This window comes from Lutra lutra, chromosome 5, assembly GCF_902655055.1.
Source record: "Lutra lutra chromosome 5, mLutLut1.2, whole genome shotgun sequence".
Classification (NCBI taxonomy): domain Eukaryota; kingdom Metazoa; phylum Chordata; class Mammalia; order Carnivora; family Mustelidae; genus Lutra; species Lutra lutra.
The window spans coordinates 75,731,596-75,750,609 of NC_062282.1; the positions used below are offsets into that span (position 1 = coordinate 75,731,596).

Below are 19,014 nucleotides of genomic sequence, written 5' to 3' on the forward strand. Positions count from 1 at the left end.
TCACTTCTCTCCTCCTATCAAACTTCATTATTTAGTTGGGTTCAGTTGTTAATATTAGCTAGAATATGAGCATGAACTGACAGGAGGAAGATAAGGTGGTCAAAAACATAGGGAAATTGGGACAAACTTACTGAAATCAGATACTATAATCTTTAAAATAAGTGTTTTAAACCTTACTTCCTAATGTGGAGTCTACTGACTCTACAATTATGGAAAATGGTGATCAAATCAAAACTGTATATTACTAATATTATACTGTGATGTGCCAAGTCTGAATGGGAACAGGAGGTTTAAAGCAAGGTCATTAGCCTGATTGGCAGAATTGTTTAAGTGGTTGCCCATTATGATGATGGTATGTATGAAGACTTAAACAAAACTAAGCCCCCCGCCAAAAGAAACAAAGGATAAAAGTGGTTTAGTTTTGTTGTGTTTTGTTTTGTTTTAAGTATAAATGATGACTCCTTTAATCCATGTTGCATTAAAATAGATATCCCAAGTCTTAGGCTTACAACAACCAAGTTTTGTCCCCCTCTTACATCTGATGTGCATCGGGGATGTTCCTGAGTGACTCTTCTCCAGGCAGTGACTGAGGGGCCCAGGTATCTTCTGTCCTGCCATTCTATCATCCTGGAATCTTTTGTTTCTGACTCTTTAGAGAGATGATGGAGAGAGGAACCAAAGAGAAGGTATTCCCATTCTTAATGACCCAGAAGGGCTAGAAGCAACAGATCCAATAGATTCAAGAATTACTCATATAACCCACTAAAAGGTGCTTAGTTACTGAATGTTTGGAGAGGACTGACACCTGTGCCACAAGCAGGAAGTGAACTGTTGTATCCTAGTTTAAAGAGTTTATTTCCATGAGAGAACTCATGCACTTCCTGTGGCAGCTTGGTGCTTGGGGGTCACCCATGTGAGTGCCGCAAGGGGAATGAGTCTGTCTACAGTGCCAATGAGTTCCTGACATCAAACTCGACTAGCTTTTTTTTTCTTTTCAGTTTTTTTTCTTTTATTTGCTTAGTTTTTTGAATATTTACCACTAAGTCAACCACAAATTGTCAGTTGTCAAAATATCCTTTCAAAAAGTTTGTTCACATCAGAAACTCAGCTACTCTTTCAACCACAGCCTCCTTTGGCCACATTTTCTTTGAACTAACACATGCATTCATACATTATTCCAAAACATGTGTGTATTCTGATGCTGCTGCTTGCTTGGGAATTGAGCCATCTACTTCTGGACTTTCAGTCACCTGTTCCTTTCTCCTATAATCACTCCTCTCTCTTAACTCCAAACCCCACTTGAAAGTCTTTGTTTCTTCAGACACATTGTGAATGAATATGAATGTGAAGGCAGATTGCTCTGCTTCCATTATGAAGCCATCTTTGAGCCTGCCAGCTACCAAGTCATTGGTTTAGCAAGTATTTAAGGAGCATCTCTCAAGTGACAAGCAGTGTCTTAGTCCCTGAAGAGGTAAACAGATGAATCTCCTCATCTTGTGGAGTTTAGTTTCCATTTGAAGGAGATGGTAGTAAAGACAAAAGTGTTTTTAATCGCCAAATCTGATAATGGCTATGAGGACAATAAAGCAGAACATTGTAACATAGGAAGGTGGTCTGCTTCCATTTGGGCAAAGCCTTTTTGAGGTGCATGTGGGCTGACACCTGATCTCTTGAACCTGTGCTCTTTCCTCCTGGGGCGAACTGCACGGTGTTTCTACGACTTGTAAAATCGTTCTCATAACTACATGGTATTTATTTTGCCTCCACTCCCTATTCTAATCTGTGAGATTATGAGCTTTTTGAGGGCAAGAACTATGTTTTATTTATCCCTCATTTTGGGATAACTTTACATTTTAACTTTAATTTAATTAAGTAGTTCATGCCCACATGATGCCCACACTTAGTAGGTGCTCAGTGAATGGAAACTCTCAGCTCAGTGATCACACACACACAGTCTAAGTGTCTTCAGACATGGCTGTTGGATTTGAAGAGAATTGTACTGACTCGACACCATCAGAAGTAACTCCACAGTGTTAAAGCTGGTTTGTTCATGTCTAGCTGGACAGTGAGTCACTTTCCCTGCGGCATCTCTCAAGTCACACAGCATACTGAGAGTCATATCTGCTTCTTCCATATGTCACTCTGAACACATAGCTAACCGAAAGGGTTTTCTTAGCATCCCAGCACATTTTCTCATGTAATTTACTGGCTAGGGGCCATGCTTAGAAAAATAGGATAAAGTGTATTCTCCTATAGTCCCTGACATCTGTCTTGTCAATGACAGAATTGGGAGCAGGCTAGATGGCTCTAGCTATTAATCAGTACAGTCCTGGCCTGTTTCTGGGGCACTGAGTGGGGAGGCCATGTTGGATTGAATGCCCTTGCTGTTACAAAGCAAATTGTATAATGCTGTTGTTGTTGTTTTGTGCCTGAACAAAGACCTTGACATGTTATTTTGTGCCTACACAAAGCCCTCTTATTTCATGTAATCCTCCCCCCAGCTTTATGAGATTGATTCTGTTACTACCTTCATTTTCATACAGAAAACTGAGGCTTCTCGAAGTTAAGAAATCTGTCAAGGTTCCTGAGCTGGGAAGGGACAGAGCCGTATTCAGAATGAGATGTCTGGCTCCAGAGCTCATGTGTGACATCACGACTCTAAGACAGATGTTCTCTTCACTTGCCACTGCTTCTCCTGTCTAAGGTTGGGAACATTTCCCAGGACTCCCTTCCCCTTATGGCTCTGAGTTAGAGCCAGAGGAGGACCTGGTGTGAGATCTGGGAAGCGGAAGAGAAGCTCAGGCATCCTCACATTGACCGAGCAGGTGTGATGACGAAGGTGACAAGGTGCATGGAGGGCCTCCGCCAGCCCCTGCACTCTTCCTATTGCTTGTGCACTTGGTCTGTTTCTGGCAACCAACAGCAGCCTTGGGCTCCCACCACATGCTTAACTACAGACTGCAGGTGGTGAATTTCAAAGGGGTGACTGGTTGGTTCTACAGAGGCCAGAGTTCCCCAGTCCTCTCTGAGAACCCCCACCTTTGTGGTCCTGTGTTAACAGCCAGGAGCACACAGCTTCTCCTCTTTCCTTGTGAGCTCTGGCTCCTCCCCCCCACCCCATCAGAACATCAGGAGCATATCACTCTTGACTCTGACTTGCCAACACCCACTGTAAGATGTTCACTTTCCCATTCACCACTGATACAAACAAGTCTTCTGTTAAATCCTGTTTTCTCATAGTACTCATAGAGGCTCTGTTGGCCTAACAGACACACATGTGAAATGGAAATGATACACAATTAATGATAGCAAGACCACCACTCCCCGCTTCTTATGTTCCAGCCTCATGCTGAGGGCTCTAGATGCACTACGTGGTGATGATGCAGATTGACTCTTACCTGAAGCCCTTTCAGCATCACAATGGCCCTCCTTTCAGCACAGAAGAGGGCTAGTTTTGTCAAAAGTAATATATGACTGTCTTTTTTCCACTGTATATTTTTTCCTGTTTTGTTGAATATTATTTGACCATAGAGTTGAGGGTCCATATCTGGGCTCTCTACTCTGTTCCCCTGGTCTATGTGTCTGTTTTTATGGCAGTACCATGCTGTCTTGGTGATCACAGCTTTGTAGTAAAGCTTGAAATCAGGTAACGTGATGCCGCCAGTTTTATTTTTGTTTTTCAATATTTCCTTAGCAATTCAGGGTCTCTTCTGATTCCATACAAATTTTAGGATTATTTGCTCCAGCTCTTTGAAAAATACTGGTGGAGTTTTGATCGGAATGGCATTAAAAGTATAGATTGCTCTAGGAAGTATAGACATCTTAACAATGTTTATTCTTCCGATCCAAGAGCATGGAATGGTCTTCCAACTTTTTGTGTCTTCTTCAATTTCTTTCATGAGTGTTCTGTAGTTCCTTGAGTACAGATCCTTTACCTCTTTGGTTAGGTGGTCCATATACACTATAGAGTATTATGCCTCCATCAGAAAGGATGAATACCCAACTTTTGTAGCAACATGGACGGGACTGGAAGAGATTATGCTGAGTGAAATAAGTCAAGCAGAGAGAGTCAATTATCATATGGTTTCACTTATTTGTGGAGCATAACAAATAGCATGGAGGACAAGGGGAGTTAGAGAGGAGAAGGGAGTTGAGGGAAATTGGAAGGGGAGGTGAACCATGAGAGACTATGGACTCTGAAAAACAATCTGAGGGTTTTGAAGGGGCAGGGGGTGGGAGGTTGGGGGAACCAGGTGGTGGGTATTAGAGAGGGCACAGATTGCATGGAGCACTGGGTGTGGTGCAAAAACAATGAATACTGTTATGCTGAAAATAAATTAAAAAATTTTTTTCAAAAGGTAATATATGACTGAAAGCACCAGCAAAGTGGCTTTGCCAAACACATAGTGCTTTGGTGCTGGTAGCCCTGCCTATGTAATTGACCTCCCTAGGACTTCAGTCCCTTGAAGGATTGTTTTCATGAGCCCTTAGTGACTTAACTTCTTACATGGTGACACATACCCCTTGTTTGCTGGCACTGAAAGGTATTCATCAGAACCTTTATGAGATGACTCCCCAGGTGTATTCTTTTTTTTTTTTTTAAGATTTTATTTATTTGACAGAGATCACAAGTAGGCAGAGAGGCAGGCAGAGAGAGAGAGGGGGTAAGCAGGCACCCGGCTGAGCAGAGAGCCCGAGGCGGGGCTCGATCCCAGGATCCTGATCATGACCTGAGCTGAAGGCAGAGGCTTAACCCACTGAGCCACCCAGGTGCCCCACCAGGTGTATTCTTGGCAAACAGGGTTTGCTGCTTCATCTGCCCCCATGTGAAAATGAACGGAGAGGTCAAATTTCGCTTCCCATCTTTACAAATCTCTCTTCCCTTCAATAATGACCATAGCTCCAGTTCCACAAATTGTGTGATGAGTGTTTTCATGCAAAAAAAAAAAAAAAAAAAAAGTTTTGTAACAAAACAAACATTGTCCTTGTTACTTGAAGATGTCCACAAACGTTTCATTCAAGGATGGTGAAATTATTGATGTCTCCATTATCAATTAGTTGGGACTGACTTATTGGCCATGTCAGGCCATGTCCTTCTCACACCAACATCCTCCATCCATCTCTCTCAAGAACTCTCTGTGTATGGGGCTGTACATCACCACACGTCCAGAGGCAGGAAACTACATGTGACTCTTGTTTATTTGACCACTCCGATTAGTCACATTGTGTGAACCCACAGGCCTTCAAAGCCTGGGCTGCAAAAAACTGTCGATTTCCAGTATTGGATACCATACCCACCTGTGCCTTCTGTTTGAGAAATTAAAAAGTCCACCTTTCAAGAACAACTAATCCTCACTTAACCTTGTAGAATGGAGGAATGTGGGATCCAGGCCCCAGATATTCAGAAGGAGCTGCGTGTGGTTATGGGCAGAAGAGGGAGCAATGATTTTGAAAGTGGGCACCCCATAAGCCCCTCATAAGGCAGTAGCGTAATGAAGTGTCCCCTGCTCCACCAAATGAATCCTTGACCCTATTCCTTGATCCCTGTGAGGCCATAGGTCCAACAACTAGGTCTCTACCTCCCATTAAAGAAAAAAAAACAAAAACATAGTAAGTGGTAGATGAATGAATGGCGGATAAAAAAACTTTTGTGAGATTTCACGTGTAAGAGGACCAAGTGTTTTCTCAAAAAGAAATATCATAGATCACTGTGTAGAAATAGGCAGAGTTTCAGGGGGTTTGGATGCCTATAGAAATGTGTCCTCCAGGGTAACCTTTTTATTACCCATTTCTACCTAGTGGAAATATGGTGTTTCAGAACTTCCTTCATCTAGAGATAGAAACAGATGGGTGGCTAGAGTGCCCAGCTCAGTCACTCATCTGACTTGCCAGTACGGTCCACACAGTACTTGCAAGAGAGGCATGTTTTGAGGCGCAGGGATAAAAGTTTGACAGGCAGATCATGAATTTACCCAGACCTTCGTCTGACTGGAGGTATGTGTTTCTGAAACACCTCCCTGAGGCTGGACTGCAGTACGTGGTGATCAGATCTACCAGTCCACCTGGGAAGAAGCAGGCTCTTGCCTCACTGTCCTGACCTTGTAGCCGAGAAAGTTCCTACAGGACACCATTCCCATCTCCCTTTACTCAGTAAGCACATTTGGTTCTAGTGCCAAGTGACAGTGACAGCTGTGATGATGATGTTGATGACAGTGAGCACTTAAGAGGTGCTTCCTATGGCCTAAGACCTGCTTTTTAAAATGTAATTGCCATGCAGTAACAGTTGTTATTCTCACTTTATAGATTTAAAAAAACCTGGGTCTTAGAGAGATGAAACATCTTGCTAAGGTTAATTAGAGCCTAATGTGCTTACTTGTTTGATTCCTTGCATTCTGTGGAGAGCACCCTTATTTTCTTCTATTCTGACTAACTGAAAATCAATTCCTTCTACCAAAGTCTTGCAAAATACCTATTTTGGATCTATCTCCTTCAATATCCATAAGAAACATGCATCGATTGTCAAATTCCTTCCCAGTTTTTCTCAGTATGATTTTAGATTGCTTCCCTGGGCCATACTGATCAATAGCATAATGGAGTAAAGATGTTTTTAAAGCCACAAAGGTTCACACGTCATTACTTATAAAACTAGCCATAGAAATATATGTATCTTAGGGTGTTTAAAGCACTCTTCATATTTCTAAAATCTCAGTTACCCAAAAAGCATCATTAAGGAGGAAAATGAAATGCATAAAATCAAAGCGAGCTTTGGAATGAATGCCACATATGGATTATGTGACAAGCTGTGGGCTATGTCAGGAGAGGGTCATTTCTGGATCTTTTATAAATGGTGCTGTTTGGGAATTCTTCCCAGGGTTGTTGCAGGGCACCAGTTCTTACTGAGCTTCTCTCTGCCAACCCTGTGATCAGCTGGTTCCATGTGCTCCCAGTAGAAAATGGATTTGGGCAGGAGCTTGAAAATTCTGTTCTGTCATCTCATATGCTTTTCATCTTTGGCTGATCACAGGATGGCAGCAAAAATGCCAGACCTTAGAGGCATGAGGTAGTAGTATAAGATGACAAGGTAAAGAAAAGGGGTGAGTGGCTCATGGCAATGCAAAGCCAAAGGAGTTTTCCAAGGTGGGGGTTCCCCAGAGAATTTGGCCAGCAATTTGATTCCCAGCCCAGCTCCCACCTCCACGCCCTCATCTGACCCAGACTCTGGGATATACAGGGAAGTAGGAGGATTCAGGGCCTTCGTGGCTCTGGACTGGCTGTTCTGGTACAAGTACAACACAACTCAGCCTCGGGAGAGAGAGCAATTGTACGGGCGGATGCTGAAGGATAGGAAGACCACTTCTCATGTTATTGCAGATGAGGTCCTGGGGCAGGATTGAATTTTGTGAATGCCAAAGGGCCAGCCTTAAGAATGATGAGCGTTCTGGTCTCTCCTTCTGGCCTCGCAAAGCTATTTCTAGGTCTGGTGCGTTCACTACTTCCTCCTGGTGTTGTGTGTTGGCTTTGGAGGCAGCCCTCCCAGATTCCTGTTTGCCCCTACCTGGTTAAATAACATCCTGCCACAAGCAAAGCATGTGACCCCAGGGGACCACCCACCAGATTACTGGACAATATGGCTCTTCTCGGTTTCTCTGTTTGTCCTGAGTCATCTCAAAGATGTTTACTCTCAGATTTATTTCACTGTGCCATCTTTATTTCAGCCGGATTTTGTGAGTTAAACTTTGCATTTAGGAAGCAAATGGTTTTCATGCTAATTTCTCCCCTAAGGCTCTTTAGGCAACGTGTAAACCAATATTTGCTTTGCTCTGAGGTACAAGAATAATGATATTTATGCAAAACACATTAGCTTCATTGGGCCTTTTCCTATTTCCAAGATGTATGTTCTTATAAACATACCTAAAGAATTTGGGGCAAACATATTCCTTTTCTTCTTGGTTCACTAGATATATATCTATATGTATATAGATTATCTATAAAAAGTATTCAGTTGACTTTCAATCAGCCAGAAGAAGAAATAGAGGAAGCTGGTATGCTTTGGGTCCATGATGGAATTGAAAGACTTCTGAGGCCATTGCCCTGAAGATTCCTGGTGCAGTGACAGAGGGCCTGCAGGTGGGAGGCTGTGTTACAGGCATTATGTCTAAAGGTGTAGAGCCCCACAGAGCTGGTTTTCAATTCCTGATCTGGTGTTGACTGGCTCTGTGACCTGGGCAGGCCTCCTAATGTCTCCCAAGGTTGGGGTTTTCAACATTAAGGGGATTGATCTTACCTAGATCATAGGGTTAGTGAAAGGATTATATGAATTTATACCAAAAGGTGCTTAGCCCTGAGCTCAGCGTATATTAAGTATTCATGACAAGGTAGCTTTTATTAATACAAAGGACTTTAGTGAGGGGGCTGGCCAGACTCATAGACTGTTATTGACTGAGACCCTAACATCAAGATTTGGGTGAACCCATATTTGGATTGACATTTGCAAAAAATTAAATATCAGCTTTCTACAAGGCACTGACTGGATCACTGAGGTCACAGCACAATTGGTTATTTTCACACAGAAACTGTGTCCACAAGGTAATTTTTTTTTTAAAGATTTTATTTATTTATTTGACAGAGAGAGATCACAAGCAGGCAGAGAGGCAGGTAGAGAGAGAGGAGGAAGCAGGCTCCCTGCTGAGCAGAGAGCCTGATGCGGGGCTCCATCCCAGGACCCTGAGATCATGACCTGAGCCGAAGGCAGCGGCTTAACCCACTGAGCCACCCAGGCGCCCCAATTTTTTTTTTTTTTTGTTCTATCTTTCCTTACCCAATTCTTAAACTGCTCTTAACACCACTAGATTAGAGAACACCATACATGATCTTCTGGTATCTGTTCCTCTGGTCTGTTTCCCTCACACCCACCCTCTCTTTACACTCACACACAAACACGCACAATATATTACATAAAATCAAACAGGATAATAACATGCATTATCTTTTTTAGTCCAGAGACAAAATATTGGGAGTATTTTCCTAAAGATTATTTTACCTAATTAATACTGTATGGTGTCAGAGTTGATTTCATCAATTGTTCGAAATTTATTTCTACTTTTTAAATATCCTAATGACATTTTGGTAAGGATCTTGAAACATTTATTTTTATTTTTTTAAAGATTTATTTTTATTTATTTGATAGACAGAAATCACAAGTAGGCAGAGAGGCAGGCAGAGAGGGGGGGGGGAAGCAGGCTCCCCACTGAGCAGAGAGCCCGATGCGGGGCTCGATCTCAGGACCCTGAGATAATGACCTGAGCCAAAGGCAGAGGCATTAACCCACTGAGCCACCCAGATGCCCCTTGAAACATTTATGTGTGTACTTGATTGCTATTATGTTCTCACAAAAACTTGTAGATGTTGAAATGTGGGGTCCTAGACTATGCATGCTTTTTTGGAGCTTTTGTTGCATCTTGCCAGATTTGCCATCAGAAATTCTAAACCAATGTATGTTCTGCCAGGTGAATTCCAGTTCCCCTCACCATTGCCAGCTAGGGTGTAGTCGTTTAAAAATGCTCGCCAGTTCGAAAAATGACATTGGTATTTCTTTTTTTTTTTTTTTTTAATTTATTTGACAGACAGAGATCACAAGTAGGCAGAGAGGCAGGCAAAGAGAGAGGAAGGAAAGCAGGCTCCCTGCTGAGCAGAGAGCCCGATGCGGGGCTCGATCCCAGGACCCTGGGATCATGACCTGAGCCGAAAGCAGAGGCTTTAACCCACTGAGCCACCCAGGCGCCCCTGACATTGGTATTTCAATCGTATTTTGCTTTATGTGTCTTTGAACATTTCCACACATGTATTGGCTTTTGCTTTTTAGTGACCTGCTTTTTCTAAACTTTCCTTCTATTAAAGGATCGAAGAGCTGTGGAATGAAGATGGGAATATAGTTCCTTTTAAAATATGTTGATGGCTTTCAGCACCGAGAATAAAACAAAATGTGACAGCAGAAGCTGTGTCCCATAGAACCCCACGGGTCCTGGAGATGCCAGCTGTGCTATGGACAGTGGATGAGGCCGAGGACAAAGCCTCCCGGTAATAACAAGTGGTGGTAATTAAGCATTTAGGCTCTAAGTAGCCCTCATGAGACAATGAATGAAAACCCTTCCATCCTAAAATACAAAGATTTATGATAGCCCACCAAGGAATGCTACCTGTACCAGTTTCCAGAATGTTCCTGAGAATCTGGAAAACACTCTGTAAGTCAGACTTACAGAGCCTTAAGTTAATAGTCATATAATGAAACTTGCAAGTTGACAGGTATCTAAAAATGTCATATATATTATATGCATAATATTTGAGGGGTATGTGTATATGTGTGTGTGTGTGTGTGTGTGTGTATGAGAAGGCCAATCTTATATCATTTTTGTGTCTGTTTTATAGGTGTAGTCAACAAAATCCGTTGCATGAATGGTGGCCACGGTGACTTCCATGTCTACCTTGACCCGAGACTTCGCATCGAAAATGGAAACCTCAGAAGGAAGCCTCTGCCAAAGGTGATCAGACAGAGCTCACCCACGGCCACACCTCATCAGACCCTATTCATTCACCCCTCCTGGACCCAAGTGATTTACAGTGACAGATCTGCTGTGTGAGTCTGTGTGAATGTGTTTGTGTGTTTATAGGATCACACGGGCAAGTCCATGGTGACAAGGTGACCGCCCCATAACTTTAGGAAGCGAGGGTCAAGGGTTGTAAACCTGGGTGCCTTAAAGGGGAAGAGTGGGCCACAGAATTTGAAAAATGCAGCTGCAGTTGAATTTGCTTTCTCTCTAAGATCCAGTGCCAAGTGAGACACTTGTGTGCTTCACCCAAGTGACACAGGCCCAGTGCTCCTACACAAACACACCAATACACACTCACGTGAATACACCCCCTTCTGAAAGCTCTGTCTTTCACAGCCAACTGTCATGCACACTTTGCTGGGAGGTACAGAGGACATTGATATTGTACCTTTCCTGGCGCTGCCCTTCAGCCACACATCATGATGCTTATACCAGACTTAAGGGCGACACAGTAAAGAAGAGGGCAGCTTGTACTTCAGGGCCTAACAGATAAGGACACACTCTGGCTTCTGCTCCTTCCTAGCCCTGTGACCTTTAAAAGTAACTTCAAAAAATGTTTAAAAAAATTTAACAGTTTCCTTTTCAGTGAAAAGAGCATTAAAAATAGCATCACCTTCCCAAGGTAGTCATGTGGATTAAATGTGATAAAATGTACAAAGAATTTAGCAAGGAGGCCCAGATGCTATAATTTAAGCTCTCATTATGACCGTTCTTAGGAAACTCTTCCAAAAAGCTCTGCGGTTGAGAGGAATACTGGTCTCAAGCTCCGCATAGAAAGGAGGGTGACAGAAGGGTGGGCATTGGTACTAACCATGACACGAAGTTGCTAGACAGCTGTGTAGGTTCTTTCCTGCAGCTTCTCTCCATTGCCCCAGCTGCTTCTCAACGCAAACATAAACACCTGCTTCAATTTCTACTTAAAAAGAACGCAAAGCCATTTTCCTACCGCATTTGAAGAACTGAAGGAAGGAGAGATATTTGCGGAGGTAACGATGGGGCTCCCTGGCTCAGAGGAGCCGCGCCTTCATGCTCTTGCACATGCGTGCTCTGCCAGACGTCTGTCCATCTGCAGAGTCCTGGCACCAGGCACCAGGCAGCACACCGCGGAACCCGCGTCTTCCTCATTGACGCCAACATCCAGACTATGGTCCTTGTCAGTGCCTTCATCTAGTCTATGAAAGGGAAGAAAAAATAGAATTGAATATTTTTCCTTTTTAATGTTTTCGCTATCTGAATTACAAAATAACTTTTATATAAAAAAGGTTGGAAAATGCCCCCAAAATAGAGCAAAAAAAAAGTTAATTTGCAGTAATCACACCACTCATAGATCATTAAGATATTGGTATATATTTTTCCAGGCTTTTACATATATTTTTATATATATATATTTTTAAAGATTTTATTTATTTATTTGACAGAGATCACAAGTAGGCAGAGAGGCAGGCAGAGAGAGAGGAAGGGAAGCAGGCTCCCTGCTGAGCAAAGAGCCCGATGAGGGGCTCGATCCCAGGACCCTGGGATCATGACCTAAGCTGAAGGCAGATGTTTAACCCACTGAGCCACCCAGGCACCCCTGCATATATTTTTAAAAGATGATATATTTTAAGCCTTATTTCCCCACTCAATAGAACATGAATATATGTGCATAGAAATCGTTGTATATAAAATAATTTTGTTGGTTCCATAGTATTCTCCCTTAGAACCATAGCCTTATTTAACTCACCTCTTATTTTTGCACACATGGCCTATTTCTGATTTTTCAATTCGTATAAAGAAATAAGTGAACAGCCTTTTGTGAACCCATCCAAGAGTATTTCTTTAGGAAGAACTAGAATTGTGGGTTAATGGGTCTATGGAGTTCAAAAACTTCTGATCTGTTTTACCTAGGAAGTTTGCATCAACTTACACTCCACCGGCAGCATATACGGCTTAATCCACACAGAGTGTAAATGTTAGCCAGTCTACGCCAGTGGCGGTAATTCAGTATCCCTTCCCGGTGACTCGGTTGGTCATGGGTACGTGACCTGATTCTGACCAGTTGAACCTGCAGGGACTCCTTGAAGTGGATCACTCTTTGATTCTAAAAAACACAGAGGGAAACACAGTCCATTCTTCCAGTTCTTGCAGTGGAAAGAGAGGTCTAGGAATGATAGGTGCTGTATCCAGAACATGACCACGGGGGGACGCCTGGAGGACGAGAGGAAGTGCGCAGATGATGACAGAGCTGGAGAAAGCGGGTCCCAGATAGCATGGTGAGTCACTAAGTTAATAAGCAGGGACCAACTTGAGACCAGCTTCTTCTGCGTGAGATAATAACATGCTGGGTTTCTGAGCCACCTTTTTGTCAGGTTTTGTGTAATTACAATGAAAAACATCCCACCTGGGTAATAAGCAAAACTGATATAAAAGGTTTTAGTTTTCATTTTCTTGATTACAGTGAACTTGAACTCTTTTTTTTTTTTTTTTTTTAAACTTGGTCACTTACTCTTTTTCTTTTCTGGATTGCCTTTATGTCTGTTTTCATTTTTCTGTGGGGGGATATTGCCTTCATGGTAACTTATAAAAAATATATTTTTATTTAAAATATTCACCCTATGTTGTAAATGCTACAGGTATTTTTCCTACTTTCAAACTTTTCAACATGCTGAAGCTTAAAATTTTTCTCTATTTAACATAGGAATATTTTTTTTCTGATTTCATTTGCTTTTATGCTTAGTATGTATTCTGCAACACAGAGAACAGATATTCATCTGTATTTTGCTCTAGCTCTTTCATGGTCTTAGTTTTTACATTAATTGTTTAATACACATTTTGGTGAATAATATGAAATCAAGATCCAGTTTTTTAAAAGGGTAGGCAAATTCTAACACTATTTTGAAAGGACAAAACATCCCCCATTGGTTTGTAGGATTCTTATAAATCCTGTGGAATTTTCTCTTCTTGTTCGTGGATACCTATCTGTTCTCTTATATAGTGTCATCCTGCTTTAGTGACTAACTCTTCATATAGTTAATTTTTAGACAATATAAGCCCAGCTGCACTGTAATTTTGTAAATTCTTTTTGGTTTGTCTCACGGACTTCTTATGTGTATGTGTGTTTAAGTGTCCCCCCAAATTCTACAAACCTTTTTTTAAAATTACATTAAAATAATAATGTGAAGAGAAGTAACATGTTTATAATAGAGTGACTTATTCTTCACGACCACATTTCGTTCTTTTCAGTCTTACTTGATTTTTTTCGCCAGTGTTTCATTTTAATTTCCAGCATGTAGTTCCTATACATCACTTTTTTTCCCCCTAAATGATCAGATGTTTTCAAAAGTGTTACATTTGGCTCCATGGTTATCAGAGAAAAAAAATCATTGTTTGTTTTTTTAAAGATTTTATTTATTTATTTATTTGACAGAGAATGCAAGTAGGCAGAGAGGCAGGCAGAGAGAGAGAGAGAGAGAGAAGCAGGCTCTGCACTGAGCAGAGAGCCCGATGCGGGGCTCGATCCCAGGACCCTGGGATCATGACCTGAGCCGAAGGCAGAGGCTTTAACCCACTGAGCCACCCAGGCGCCCCAAAATCATTGTTTTTAAAAAATTGTGTGATACAGATGTCAGTAGCAACTCCTCAGTACTAAATATAGCCAATTAATTATGCGGTTTTCAATCTTTCAGAAAATATTAATGCATATTAGACAGAAGCAGTATCAAAGTAGACACTTAGCTATCATTGGTGTCCTCACTGGTATGAACTTTCTGCTAATGCCAAGGTGGTAAGCAATCTTATTTGAGAAGGAAAGAAAGATGCTGTCCTCCAATAAACCTGAACTCTCAGGGGTTAGGAAGGTTATGATGATCACACCAATTACAAGCTTTTTGCGGCATCTCCCTTTAACATACTGAACCTCAAATCAATACATTGTGAATACTACCATTTTTACTATGTTGCTTTAAAATATTATTGGCAAGTGTAAGTCAACCTACTTGGCATTATTTACATAAAAATAAGACTGTTTCAGACCGCAAGACAAAAGACTAGTATTTGGAGGAAATTTGAAAATACTATGCCCTTTAGAATCCTGATTTCTTTTCTTTTCTTTTTTTTTTAAGATTTTATTTATTTATTTGACAGACAGAGACCACAAGCAAGCAGAGAGGCAGGCAGAGAGATTGGAGGAAGCAGGCTCCGTTGCTCAGCAGAGAGCCCGATGTGGGGATCGATCCCAGGACCTTGGGACCATGACCCGAGCCGAAGGCAGAGGCTTTAACCCGCTGAGCCACGCAGGCGCCCCTAGAATCCTGATTTCTTGCAAGAAACTCAGACACATTCAGAGGAGACCCTTCCTCCTCTCTAAACAAATTCCTTAAAACTTTAAGTGATTTCTTACCAGTTTTCAACTTTTCAGGTCTTTCCGCTCCCACATTAAAAATTAAAAATGTCAAATTGGGAGGGAGACAAACCATAAGTGACTCTTAATCTCACAAAACAAACTGAGGGTTGATGGGGGGAGGGGGATTGGGAGGGGGGTGGGATTATGGACACTGGGGAGGGTATGTGCTATGGTGAGTGCTGGGAAGTGTGTAAACCTGGCGATTCACAGACCTGTAACCCTGGGGATAAAAATATATGTTTATAAAAAATAAAATTAAAAAAAATTAAAAATGTTGGGGCACCTGGGTGGCTCAGTTGGTTGAGCAACTGCCTTCGGCTCAGGTCATGATCCCAGACTTCCAGGATCGAGTCCCGCATCGGGCTCCCAGCTCCTTGGGGAGTCTGCTTCTCCCTCTGACCTTCTCCTCTCTCATGCTCTCTCTCACTCATTCTCCCTCAGATAAATAAATAAAATCTTAAAAAATATTAAAAATGTCATTTGATTTCTTTAATGTTCTTTTCCTTGCATTTTTAAGTTATCTTTTTAGCGGCTGCTCTAGGATTTACCATCTGCGCTTAGAGGAGAGTCTGTTTTAAACATGCGTTAGCTTAATTACAGTGTTATATAGAAATGTCATTCCTGAGGCGCCTGGGTGGCTCCATTGGTTGAGCATCTGACTCTGGGTTTTCGGCTCAGATCATGATCTCATGGGTTGTGGGATCAAGCCCTGCATCAGGCTTGCAGTTGGCATGGAGTCTGGGGGACATTCTCTTCCTCTGCCCCTCCCACTACTTGCAGGTTCTCTCTCTCTCTCTCTCTCTCTCTCTCTCTCTCTCTCTCTCTCGTAAAAAAATAAATCTTGAAAGAAAGAAAGGGAAAGAAAGAAAGAAAGAAAGAAAGAAAGAAAGAAAGGGATGTTATTCCTATAAAACTGTATTCCCTTTACCTCTTTTTTTGTGGTATAGTGTTATACACAGTGTATCTACTAATGTTACAAACCCAGGAAATACTGTATTATGGTTGTTGCTTTACCATCTGTAGTAATTTCCTTAGCCCAATGCAGTTTTGCTCCCACCTACCTCCCTTGTGCTATTTATTTTTTGGCAAGTGTATTGCACATATATTACATTTTGGTATAAGTCCAACATCACATTAGGTACATAGTATTTTATACAGTTGCTTTTTAAATCAGTTATCAGAAGGAGAAAAATATGCATATATATACTCTTTTTTATAATTATCTTTACCAGTGCTTTTTAGCATTTGGATCAGATTACTGGCTGAGCTTATTTCCTTTCACCTTGAGGAATGTTCTTCAGTACTTCTTATAAGGCAGGCCTGTTAGCAATAACTACTTTCAGTTTTGTTATTTTGGAAAGTATTTATTTCATCTCCATTTTTTTTTTTTTTACCAAGTTTGACTTAATAGACATATATAAAAAACAATATGGGGCACTGAGTGGCTTAGTTGGTTAAGCATCCAACTCTTGATCTCATCTCAGTAAAAGAGATTATGAGTTATGTGGTTATGAGTTCAAGCCTTAAGTTGGGTTCTGCGCTGAACCTTGAGCCCGCATAGAGCCTGCTTAAAATTCCTCTGTCTTCCTCTCTTCTCTCTCTTCCTCAGCCCCTCTCCCCTCTCCTCACGAGCTCTCTCTCTTAAAAAAAAAAAAAAAAATTTACACCCAATGTCATCGAAAATACAAACTTTTTAAATTCCATTATAATAACATACAGTATTATATTAGTTTCAGGTGTACAATCTAATGATTCAACAATTCTATTCATTACTCAGTACTCATTGCTTCCACTTTTGAAATGGAACTTGGCTGGATATAGTATTCTTGGTTGATGGTTTTTTAATTGAGAGTTTTGAATGCTATCCTACAGTCTTGGCCTCCATTGGTTCTACAGGTAAGTCAGCCATTTCTCTTATTGGGACTCCTTTATAAGTGATACCATTTATTTCTTGCTGTTTTCAGGATTTTCTCCTTGTCTTAGATTTTTAGAATTTTTACTGCAATATGTCTATTTGTGGATCTCTTTGTTTTAATCAAACCTGGAGTTGATGGAGCATCCTAGATGTGTAAGTTGTTTTTCAATAAATTTGGGAAGTTTTCTGCCATTAATTTTTGGAATATTTCATCTACTCCTCTCTCTCCGTTTCTCTGGTACTCTCTTTCCATGCAATTGATGCATTTAATGGTGTCCCACATTTCTCTGAGGCTCTGTCCACTTTTCTTCTTACTTTTCACAGAGTTCTTTGTCTTTCGTAAGCTCTACTGATGTGTCTTCGAGCTCTCCAATTCTTTCTTCTGCCAGTTAAGATTTCCTGTTGCGCCCTCTAATGATTTTTTATATTTCAGTTCTTGTACTTTTCAGCTCCAGAATTTTCACTTGGTTCTCTTTTTTTTATAATTCATGTCTCTTTGTTGATATTCTTTATTTGATGTGACTCTGATATAACATCTTCCTTTACTTCAATTATCCTCTAGTTCCATGAACACATTCAGAATAGCTATCGGCAAGTCTTTTTCTGCTACATCTGACGTCTGATCTTTCACAGGTGGTTTCTGTTGCCTGTTTTTCTCTTTTACTCAGTGTAGGGACTCTGGACACTAGTTTCCTCCTCTGGAGACTGTTGTTGTTACTGGCTTGTTTATATTTTAGTGACTGGCAGGGTTATTGTACTAGAATTTATCCCCCCTCCCACACAACATAATGTTAGTTAAACCTCTGCTGTTGCTCCTCAGGAAGGCACAGCTTTGGTGCATCTATGGTCGCCTGCGGGTGACAGTGATATTGGGGGGCTGCCTATTTCTCTTTTCCTGATCACTTCCAGGTGTACATTCCATTGAATACTCTGTTGGATTAAACAATGCCCTGGGCATAAATTGCTTTACAAACCAAACCTGTCAAATCATGGGGAGGTTTCTGAGCTTGGTACCATAGTCCCCCCACCACTTACCCACAGGGAATACATTCCAAGACCCCTAGTGGACAGGTGAATCTGCATCGTACCCAACCCCATATATACTATGTTTTTTTCCTATATACATACCTATGATAAAGTTTAACTTATAAATTGGGCACAGTAACAGGTTAGCAACAATAACTAATACTAAAAGAGAAAAATTAACAATATACTATAATAAACATTATGTGAATCTGGTTTCTCTCAATAATTTACATACTGTGTTCACACTTCTTCTTTTGATGATGTGAGATGATAGAGACCTGCCTTTGTGTGTGATGAGATAAAGGAGGGGAATGTAGCAGACATTGTGACATAGCAGTAGGCTAGTCTGATCTTCTGTGGATACCTCAGAAGGAGGGTCACTGCTCCCTGACTGTGGTTGGCCGTAGGTAACGGAAGCTGTGGATAAGGGGACGCCTGATTTTGATCCTTGTTCTGGCTCCAGGAAGTCTCCTCCCACCTATTTTATTCCATGGGTCTCTACCACAAACCAGCCAGCCTGAAGTGCCAACTGTATCTTCACTGAATCCACCCATGTCTTCTAATCACCTCTTACTACAACCTGCTCTGTTCTTTGGAGCACCTCTGAACTTCTCAGCTCTCCGTTGCAAATGAAGTCAGTTCCTTTGCAAAGTGATTATGAGCTCTCTGTTTTATGGTCTTCTTCCCACTTCAGGCAATAATCTCATCCAGGGCTCCAGAGCTGGTGGGGATGGGGGTGGAGATGATAGTAAGCTGCTCTCTCAGTGACATTCTTGCTCTGGGAGCTGAGTACTCACTGTGTGTGTGTGCGGGGGGGAGTTGGTGAGGGCTGTTAGCAGGCGGTGGTCTTCTTAGCTTGCCTCTGGCATGGAAGCACCGCCTTACAGGCAGATAAGAGTGATGAGGGGATCAGTATTCTCTATGTTCAAGTGGAGCCTCCTTTCCACAAGTGGGGCTTGGGTGGAAGAAAGGAGCTCCCTCCTCTCACCTGCATTCAGCTGGGACATAGCCTTCGCAACAGGTACCTGCAGCCTTGCTCCACCCCCTGATTGGTTGCTGGGGGAGAGAGAGCCCTGTGTTCTTGA

The 19,014-nt window shown here is 41.7% G+C and overlaps 2 long non-coding RNA genes across 2 annotated transcripts in view; both read left to right on the plus strand.

The window, feature by feature from the left end:
• Nucleotides 1-2,549: 2,549 nt before the first annotated feature.
• On the plus strand, nucleotides 2,550-9,992 carry LOC125100387 (uncharacterized). Its single transcript, XR_007127527.1, has 3 exons — nucleotides 2,550-2,704; nucleotides 7,959-8,127; nucleotides 9,898-9,992. It is a non-coding gene; the product is annotated as an uncharacterized LOC125100387 (long non-coding RNA).
• Nucleotides 9,993-10,422: 430 nt separating this feature from the next.
• LOC125100385 (uncharacterized) overlaps nucleotides 10,423-19,014 on the plus strand; it is a 270,547-nt gene continuing 261,955 nt past the window's right edge. The window contains exons 1-2 of the long non-coding RNA XR_007127524.1: nucleotides 10,423-10,633; nucleotides 12,658-12,859. This is a non-coding gene — a long non-coding RNA (uncharacterized LOC125100385). The remainder of the gene's footprint in view (nucleotides 10,634-12,657; nucleotides 12,860-19,014) is intronic.